The following is a 10,147-nucleotide window of genomic DNA, read 5'->3' on the forward strand; positions in this document are numbered from 1 at the left end:
GCTCTGAGGCACACGGCTGGTCGCACTGGTCTAATATCTACATGAGCACATGAGTTTTGATTAGTCTTGATAAAATTTTAAGAAGTACAAGAACATTATAAAAACAATAAATAGAAATATGGTCAGAGATTTTTACCTATGACACCCCACTTCTCGCCAGCCGGCAGCACCAAATCTGGGTCAACCCAGAAATCCATCCCAGCATACGGACACTCAGCATAAACCATCTGTTGACGATTGAACCACTTGAAGAAGGCATCAGAGAAGGAAACCTGTGATTGACCAGCATTTCTGGCCATAAGGTCAACCCACCTCTACATCCTTGGCTCAATCAGTGGTGGCAGAGTAAGTGAAATGTACTGTGGCTGCATCAGCGGGATCTTCTCCAAGGCGAAAGTGGCCAGAATAGAACTATAGCCAAAGTTCTTGGATCTTCCATTTTTCACCTTGGTAAGTTGTTCTTTTATCACCAGAAGTACTGCATCACACCAGTTGAATACCTTTGGTTCGAGGCATTCCAAAGTGTACTGCATATAAGACCTATTGGACAAGTGAAGGGACGCGCTACCAACCAATCTAGCAAAGGTGAATAAAATAGTCCTCAAGGACCAGTCGGTGACATCTCAGATATTGATCTTGCCATCCCTGCTCGGCAGAGATCCTTCTCTGCAGTATCGGCAAATATAATTCCTCACAGATTCGCCCCCACGGGCAGAACCTGATAGTGAGAGAGGGGCACCACGCCTCGATAAATCAGTCAAGAAGTAGATGTCCTCAACAATCAAGGGGACGGATTTGCCTCTAATCTGGAACACTTGGTTGGTAGGATCCCATGCATCAAGGAAATATTGCAACAAGTTGATTTGTTGCCTCATGTTAGATATGCAGACGAACTTGAGCAAGCCGCAGTTCTGCAATGCAGTTACTGTACCCGGATCATGTAAGGCAACCATGTCCTCTTCTTCATGCTCGTGTTCACACCATGTAACAACCATTTTGCTTCGATGAATCTCTGAAAAACAAACAAGAGAAGAATTAGGATCCTGATTTGGCAAAAAACAAGCAAGATTTCCATGAAAAATCAGTGCAAAAATTTTCCTCCTTGCACCCATTGCACCCCAGCTATGTATTGGGTGAGATGCATACTGACTGGCCAATGGCCAGCCTAGTATGCATCACACCTTTCGATGTATACTAGGTGCGATGGGGCAGAACGAATTGTTCAAATCCCAGAGGCTCAGAAAAGCAGGAAAACATGCTCAGAATTCAGAAAGGAAAGAATGCAATTGAAGAGCTCAGGTTTAGCTCCTACCTAGTCCAGACGGCGCTGAAAATCGTCCACAAAATCTCCCAGAATCAGCTGATGAAAATCAAGGGGGAAAACACCTCCAGAGCTCCAACAATCCCAAATTCAAATGAAATGGTAAAATGAGGGGTAAAAACTACTTTTAAGTTACTTTTCACGTAATTCAAGTAGGGTATTAGTGTTTTAACTCATTTTTCAAGCATGTATTTTCATTTCTAATCAGTTTGATGGAGCAATTGAACAGGTAGTACGACTGTCAAAAGAACATAGTGTTAACGGTGAATCGAATATCAATGACCATTATCACGAGTAGTTTTACGCGAAGTTCAATCTCATTAGAAAATAAACCTAGCAATGAGCATATGTTCCACCAGAGTTTAAGCTCATTAAAAAATGAACCCACCTTCAGTAAATAACCATTGCGATCGCATTATTATGAGCTTTTGAGCCTTGGTCATGTTCTTACCATCGCCTCCACTCTTTTTTAGCCGATCATACACCTCCATTTGATTGTTTACCCCTTTTGAGGAACAACTGTGACGAGGATCCTATTAGCCACCTTCTTTACACTGTCATGATTGAAAAGTTCCAAACCTTACCTAGAACCAGCTGCTAGCAAAAATCATCACTCTTTCCTCAAAAAACGAGTCTTCTTTAAGTTCTTTTCATCTGAATAGTAAAATATGAAAAGATTGCCGAGCAATTGGCCTTTCCAGCTCGTTAAAGCGATCGGAAGTGCTATCCCTCCTCTAGATTTTAATCTTTTTGGACCTGAGGGATCATTACACAAAAAGATCAAGTGCTTGTCTTGTTTGGCTCGTTAAAACTATTGAGAAGTCATCCCTTCCGTATTATTTTACACTTTTTCAGACTTAAGGGATTACATTACGAAAAAGGAATACTGGAGTTTCCTTTCCGTCCCTTTTCAGACTCTCTAAAATTGAAAAAGGACTGAGTTATATTTGTCGTTAAAATCATTAAAACCAATAGCGACAAACTTGTCCATGCAGACAAGAACGAGTTTCACTGTCGCTAGGCTTGTTAAAACATAGCGACGGGTTTTCCCGAAGGGAAAATTATAGAACAAGCATATGTTATCCTCCTCAAGCCTGACAAAAATAAAGAGGTGCTGGTCAGAAATGACTGGGGAAAAATTGGGAAGAAAACTTGAAGAAACTTTATTGGTAGCAAGTCGCTCTTGAACATGACACTTTCACTCTGTCACCATGATTGAGTCAGGTTGGGTTATTCCGTTCACCGGTCATATCACCATTGGTCCACCGTACCATCAATTTTTTGGGTTTAACGCTACCAGTCCATTTCAGTGTTGCCGATATGTTCAAGAGAAGTCGCCTAGATAATTCACCGACCCAGCTTGTGTCTCATCCGCTGCAATATCTTTACGCTTCATTCATTCATGACTGCCACCCTGAACCCTGTATCATCAGATTGTTTTCACCTCCACAAAATCATTTGCTCCATTCAGTGTCATAGATGTGGGATTCATCAATGCCCTCCTACGACGGGTCACTTCTTGTCGACATCAGCTCATTATCCAAGGAGTCGACCTAGGAACAACCCTTTCAATACCTTGAAGCTTGCATGCCTGAATGGCATGTTTCTCACTTCCAACGACAGGTTTACATTAATGGCCTTTGACAGAAATATTTTGCGTGGTGTTCGACATCGACTCATGTATTCACACCATGTGAATTGTACTGTAGTACCTTGAGGGTCATTATCATTATCAGTGATTCCTCTCACACTTGTTAACATCTTGCATCATTAGCTGGTAATCAGGAGATGTCTTTCCATGTTCGACTTCAGAACATCTTTTCACATGGATCGACTTGTACTTCGGGCGAAGATTGAATGAGTTTTGAAGACCCCGGATCTAGTTTCATCCATCCGGGCTACGATATATTCAGGAAAATAAAGACATCAAATGTACATCATTGCTGCACAGATAATCATCCAAGCTAAAGGATGATGGCTCTACCAGAATCATCAGTCTGCCACACAGACAGTTGTCTGTCCTATGTACATGAAAATGAATTTATAAAGCTGAGCATGGGAATCTCTGCCTCAGCTAGATCATGAAAATATTATGAAGATAATGTATTGTATTGTATCTTATTACAGGTCGCCTTCCAGTTCGAAAAACCTCGGATCCTCATGATAAAGCATTTCACCTGACATCAAAAGGATTTAGGCCTCATGCTTTAGGGGGAAACTGTTATAGACATATTTGGGCACTGCAACCCCAATCACATATTTCCATAAACCAAGGGCTTCTAAGTCCCTAAAAGTGTTATTTCATACCCTAAAGGAGCAAGGTTAGCTGATTACATCATCTCCCAGAAGTTCTCCCTGAAAAACTACTCAGAACTGGTCAAAACTGGACCATACAGACTGCTCAGTGCTATGGGTGCGATGCATCTCACTTGCCACATGCAAAAAGTGCAATGGATACTAAAAAGCCCTTCTTTGGGGTGGGATGAGCGAGAGCAGACAAATGACAAAGGCAGTTGGCTAGGTGGAAACCCAGAGAATCTTCTAGAAACTGCCCATTTGACACTTGCCTCTCTAAATTCACCCAAGGATGAGTAAGAGATCATGAATCTCCAAGTTTAACCAAGAACTATCAGAGAGAGGACACTAATCAAAATCCCAGAAGCTGACTCATCCACCTGCAAAAATCTATATATGGATCCCTCATCCTAGAGATCCAGAGGCTGGAATATTGTATTTTGTAAGGAAGTGCTGTTGGTTTCTCTGTGTAGCATTATTGGGTGATCTAAGATTTTCATGAGGTGAAGAGGGCTTTCATGCTGGGAGGATGGCGCTGGGTCAAACCAATGGGTTGTAATCCTCTCTTCTACTACTTCTATCAATAAAGCTATTTGAGTTTTCCTCCATATGTTTATGTATCTCTAAATCTTGTCCTGATATATGCATTTGTATGGTTAATATATATCTGCTCCTATATTGTTTATGGTTATAGATCTCTATGCTTTGATGGTATCATGCTGCTTTGACTCCACAGGTGTTCTTTGAAGTGGGACAAGTGAGGAAAGAGTGGTGGATTTCTATCGAAGGGGAAAGGAAACAAGCAAGGAGCCAAGCAAAAGACTGAGGTTGGTACTCTCTGCTTCTTTCTCATCTATCTCTCATAAAGGAAAACACAAATGACTTTAGTTTGTTTGTTTCTAAGATAGCTACCCGTCTCAGTGGGACTACCAGCTTTGAATGGACACTAGTTTTCCCGATAACAGTTATGACATTCAGGTATGAGTTGACTTATTGTGTTGCATTGTGTTTTACTAATCTAGACCGATCATACATATGTGATTGCTATGCATAAATGATCATTGTGTATGAGTTATGATGTAAACATGTTAGCTAGTGACTATTTTGGGTATCATGATCTTATTTATGTTTGAGTTAATATCTCGTGAAATGATATCATGCTAATTAGATTGATTGTGTAGAAAAGATTGCCTCCCTTGAGATACATTAAGGTATGAACTTGTTTATGTCATCTACTTTGTGCTTGACTGTTTTATTATGACATATGTTCGGTGTTTCAGTGTTTGGTGTCTAGTTGATTTATTTAACATGGTATGTTTGCAAGTTGGTTGAATGTTTAATGAATTTCATAATATCAGTATGTGTTCCAATGATCTTGTTTTCAGATGATTGTACTAACACATATGTGTTGAGATAGTTGGTATGTACTTGAATGTAGTTTTCAATTGTAACATTATGTCTAATGACTATGATTTGACTATGGGTTATGCCATGATTATTTGTAAAAGTTCATTTCAAATTGATAGATATGATTGTCTTGATATTTGGAACATGTGGTTGACATGTGTGAGTAGTTGACATGCTTGGTATTAGCGTGACAAGGTAATAGTTGATGTGTTTATATAACTAACAGTTGGGTGATGTGACAATACATAGTAAGCCTTGATTGCAACAAGGTAAAAAGGTAAAGGAAAGGAATTGGGAAAGAATTCCTTTGGCTATGTTTGGAAACCCTAATTCCAAATGAATGAGTACTTTGCACACAGGAAGTCTTCTTAACCTTGATTTGTCTGAAATTATGTGGATATGTGCTATATTCATGGACATGTAATTGAAAGGTATATTAGCTAGTATCTAGCTACAAGTGGATCTGTCAAAGGAATTGGAGTCCCTTGAGAGATGGCATGGATGTGTTCAATTGCAAGAAAATTTCTTGGCACAACAAGGTAAGTTAATTGGTGTATTGTTTTGCTTATTTATGGACTGACAATTATGTGTTTATTGCAGTATGATGTAGGAGCTTGCATGGCAAAGAGACTACCATGAAATCTTGAAGAAGGCTTGGATTGAGCTTTCCTTGGAAGCACTAGGAACCATGGGATAAATTCATGGTGTTTTTTGTTAGTCTTGTGATTTTGGTCTTTCGTGATTTGTTGTGCTTGATTGGCAGATTTTTTATGTTTAGTGTATGGACATACCACTTTGTTTGTGGAATCGTGTTGTTATTGGTTTTCATGGTTTTCTTCTTTTTTATTTATTGTGTTTGTATTTCAAGTTTTGAGTGTTTGGAATTGGTTGAGAAAGAGGAAAGTTAATGGAGCTCAGGGAGAGCTATGTGGCACCTGAAAGGTAATGTAATATTTAGATGAAGCTCGGTGCATGAATAAGCACAAAAATAGGTAAGACTATGACAGTCGGTAGGTCTGGTTGGGTCCATTGTGGTAAATGGACGGTGGAAGTAAAAACATGAGAAAGGGAACTAGAAAAGGTAAAGTAAATGGACCTGAGGTGTCAGATGGTTTGACCAAGTTAGGAACAATGGTTTTTCAATGTTGTGCATGCTCTAAGGAAGTTCTCTTAACCTAGACCTTATGTTATCTGGTACTTATGTTATATCCATGATATTGTTGATGTTTATATATGTATACATGTATCTATGTATCTATGTCATTGTCTGACAGGGTTGTCAGGGATCGTTCATGTGGAGGAATCAAGTGCGAAGAGAAGCCTGACACATCTATGAGGCCAGTGTCATGTGGTTATGAGTTGATATTATGTGATTATATTATGTCTATGTTATGGACAAGTTATACAAATGGATGCATCATCATAATAAAAGACGTGTGGTCTGTGGAATGTTAGGATAAGCATGGATGACTTAGAGACACTAGAAGAAAAGTTACCTCGTAGAGATAGTGTGGTTTCAATGTGTGGTACTATTGTTGTGCATATGCTGTATATGTTGTACATGTTGCATCTGCGATGTTGTGCGCATGCGTTGTTGTGTATATATAGTGTGTGTACATGTTGTTTATGCAATGATGTGTACAGGGTGGTACAGATAGTGTTGTGTGAATATTGCATATGCAATGCTGGGAATAGACAGTGTTATGTACATGATGGACATGCAATGTTGTTTGCATATAGTGTTGTGCACATGTTGGATATGCAATGTTGTGTATGGTGCAATGTACATGTTGTATATGTAGTTCTATGTACATATGGCATTGTGTGCATGTTGTACATATGGTGTTGTGTGCATGATTGTACAAGTGGTGATGTGAGCATGTGGTGTCATGTACATGTGGTACAAAAGGTGTTGTTTGCAGGTGGTGTTGTGTACATGTCATGAATGTGGCACTGTGTACATTTGGTGTCGTGTACATGTCATGCATGTGGTAATGTGTACATTTGGTATTGTGTACTCATTGTACATGATGTATGACATACATGTGGCGTTGTGTACACATTGTGCAGGGGGTGTCTTGTACATGTGATGTTGAGCACACGTTGTGCAAGTGGTGCTTTGTACAGGTGGTACTTTGTACGTGTTGTACATATGGTACTGGTGTACATTTAGTATTATGTGCGTGTTGTACATGTTGTGTTGTGTACATGTGGTACTATGTATGTGTATTTTGTAGTTGTGGTATTGTGACATGCGTACTCATTGTGTTGTATTATGTGTAGTACATGTATTTTGTTGTGTTGTATGCCAGTTGTAGGTACATGTCTTGTGTGGCATTGTACATCGGGTATAGATGTATGAGTTGTGTTGTATATCAGGTGTATGTGTATGCATTTGGTGGTGTCGCATGTTTTGTGTGGATGTATGTATTTTGATCTACATTGTGTATGTATACTTTTCTTGTTGTGTTGTACATTGGGTGCAGGCATATGCATTGCGTTGTGTTGTACTCTGGGTGTATGTGTATGTGTTGTATGTCAGGTGTAGATGCATGTATTTCATGGTGTGGTATGCCATGTGTGATTGTATGTGTGGGATGTGCACTATGTGTGTGTGCACACGGGTGAGGAGAAGGCACTGGGTGTTTTTCGGGTGAATGTTGGCATTATGGCACAGGTTTGGAGCTATGGCACAGGTGTTGTCCTTGATGGCGACTCTCTTTGGTAACAGATCTCTATTCAGGCTTTCAGAATGAAGGAAAAGACATATACGTAGGTTCATCTAGGTGAAGTCGCGTATACATGCGGGTGAGTCGTTTCAAAGGCGCGTGTGCGTATACACGCACTTTCATGCAAGGAAAAGCACGTATATGTTGGATAACTTACCTTTGGTCTGTGGTAGTTAGTCCTCGGTATTTGAACCTATGGGACCATGGTACCTCGTCAGACGTGTTGATCCCAAGTATTGGGTTTTTGGTATTGGTTTATTATGGTTTTGGATCGTGGTATTGTGGAAGGCCTAAGACTATAAAAGAGGAAGGAGATCATGTGGCAAGGTATCATCTGAATTATTATTGAATATTTGATAATGTACGAGATCTGAAATATTGGTGATTAGCATTGTGGAGTAGATATGGATCTGAATGAAGGAGGAACCATAGAGAAAAGAAGGATAAGTTCTATTGATGGGTCATAATCTCTTGGCTTAAATGATAATATCTTTGCATGATTTTGATCCGTTATATATGGCGCATGCGTGATCTATAAATATGATAATCTCGGTTAATCAGTGCCTGAATATTTGAAAGAGTGAATTATCTTTTGTAGATCTGTACACAGGTTCAGTTCAGCTAAGGCGCGTATATACGCAGGTTCAATGAAGGAAAACAACGTATACGCAGGTTGTTCCATACGAAGAAGCATATGCATGCAGGTTTCAGTCTATTAAAGTAGTGTATACATTTTGAGTTGTGTTTTTGCTGCTTCTGTTTATTGCTGCAGTGTTCTGGGTTCAAATTTGGTGTGTGGTACTGTTACTGTGATCTAGGTACAGTCGTCAGAGAAGTGTTTATGTTGATTTAGTTTTGATTGGTGAAAAGGTGATTGGTTGATGCAAAAATTCTTGATGGTTGATTGATGTTATTTGTGGATCCAGTCAGAAAATTTATGAAACATGGTCCCTGAAAGAAAGAGAAGGTTGTAGCCTTCTGTAGGCCAGCACCTACGTACTAGTATCTTGGCTAGTGCAAGAGCTAAGGGGGTTGTAGCTCCCTTCCAGGAGAAGCCGGAAAACGAGAGAGGGTTGTAGCTCTCTGCAAGTTACAGCCTGCATACTGGTAAAGGACTGCACCAGTACATTTGTAAAAAGAAGTTTCTAATTAAAGAAAAGATAGAGATGAATTGCAGTAGGTGGTTTTCACCCACATTGGGTTTCCACCTTATATCTTGTGTTCTTGTGTGCGATTGTCTTTCTGCTCTGTTTTACTGTTTCTGGTTACTGGTTATTTTCTTCTGAATCACAAATTAACAGTCAACATTAGAAAGATAAAGTAAACTAAAAGTTTGCATTATATACGCGGGTTTTCTTCTGCATAGTTGCGTATATATGCGGGTTTAATTAACTGAAGTAGCGTATAGCATTTGATTTTGAAAAAGGAATATTTGACTTAATAATACTGATTCACCCCCCCTCTCAGTATTATTTCCAACAATTGGTATCGGAGCCAGTCCTTCAGAAGAAGCTTGATCGCTTGAAGAAAGATCATTCATCATGAGAAACTATGAGAGGGAAGCATCAATCAGGCCACCGATTTTTGATGGGACAAACTTCGTTTATTGGAAGGTAAGAGTTACTATCTATCTTCAATCTCTTGGTACAGAAGTCTGGGATATCATAGATACAGGGTATACTTTTCCATCAGCAACTCCTACAGATCCGGCTGAAAAGAAGAAATATGAAACAAATGAAAAGGCGGTCAATACTCTATTAGGATGCCTATCTCAATCAGAATTTGTCAAGGTAATGCAGTTTAAATCCGCAAAAGAGATATGGGGCAAGATTGTTATGAGCTATGAAGGAGATGATCAGGTAAAACGAGCAAAACTTCAAACCCTCAGGATTCAGTATGAAAATCTCAGGATGTATAATGATGAAAGTGTGGATAACTATTTTCTTCGTGTAGATGAGATTGTTAATTGTATGACAAATTTGGGTGAAGAAATAAAAGAGGATGTTGTGGTTGAAAAAGTTCTAAGATCTTTGTCCACTAGGTTTGAATCTAAATTTTCTGCAATAGAAGAAAAAGAGAATCTACAAAGCCTTAAAATGTCACAGTTGCACGGAATTCTAACTGCTTATGAAATGAGGAAAGGAGGTCCATCAGACAGGAGAGAAGTTGCCTTCAAGGCTTCAGGCAAAGGCGAGTACTATGAGTCAGGACACGTGTCAGAAGAAGAAGAAGAATCAAATTTTGTCAGAAATCTTCAACGAGGTATTGGACGGTTCCGAGGTAAGTTACCTTTCAAATGCTTTGCTTGTGGAAGAGTCGGTCACTATGCTGCCAAATTTCCTCACAAGGATAAGATTGACAAAGGGAAGGAACCTGTTAGATGGAACAAGAAACA

Source organism: Pinus tabuliformis, chromosome 1_1, assembly GCF_031772625.1.
Source record: "Pinus tabuliformis cultivar Carrire ecotype Pingquan chromosome 1_1, CPIR1, whole genome shotgun sequence".
Classification (NCBI taxonomy): domain Eukaryota; kingdom Viridiplantae; phylum Streptophyta; class Pinopsida; order Pinales; family Pinaceae; genus Pinus; species Pinus tabuliformis.